Below are 413 nucleotides of genomic sequence, written 5' to 3'. Positions count from 1 at the left end.
TGGGATTACAGGCATGAGCCAGTGCGCCTGGCCTAATTTTTGTATTTTTTGCTAGAGATGGGGTTTTGTCACATTTCCCTGGCTGGTCTCAAACGCCCAGACTTAAGCAATCCGCCTGCCACTATTAAAGTGTTAGGATTACAGGCATGCACCTGGGCGCCCGGCCAATGCTGTTTTCGAGTAAACTATTTTACAAGTACTAACCGTCTTTGTCAATTTTATTGCTTCTGAGTCAGGGTCTTGCCCTTTAACCCCAGCTAGATTGTAATGGTGCTGTCATGGCCGAGTGTAGCCTCAAACTCTTCAGCTCAAGCAATCCTCTGACCTGAACTTTCTAAAGGGCTGGATTATAGGCGTCAGCCATGATATTCAGCCTATAACACACTTAAATACATGGTTTTTTTTTTTTTTTT

The sequence above is a fragment of the Sapajus apella genome, unplaced genomic scaffold (assembly GCF_009761245.1).
Source record: "Sapajus apella isolate SASKATOON/1434 unplaced genomic scaffold, GSC_monkey_1.0 scaffold1597, whole genome shotgun sequence".
NCBI lineage: Eukaryota > Metazoa > Chordata > Mammalia > Primates > Cebidae > Sapajus > Sapajus apella.
Note: the sequence above shows the minus strand (reverse complement) of the source record.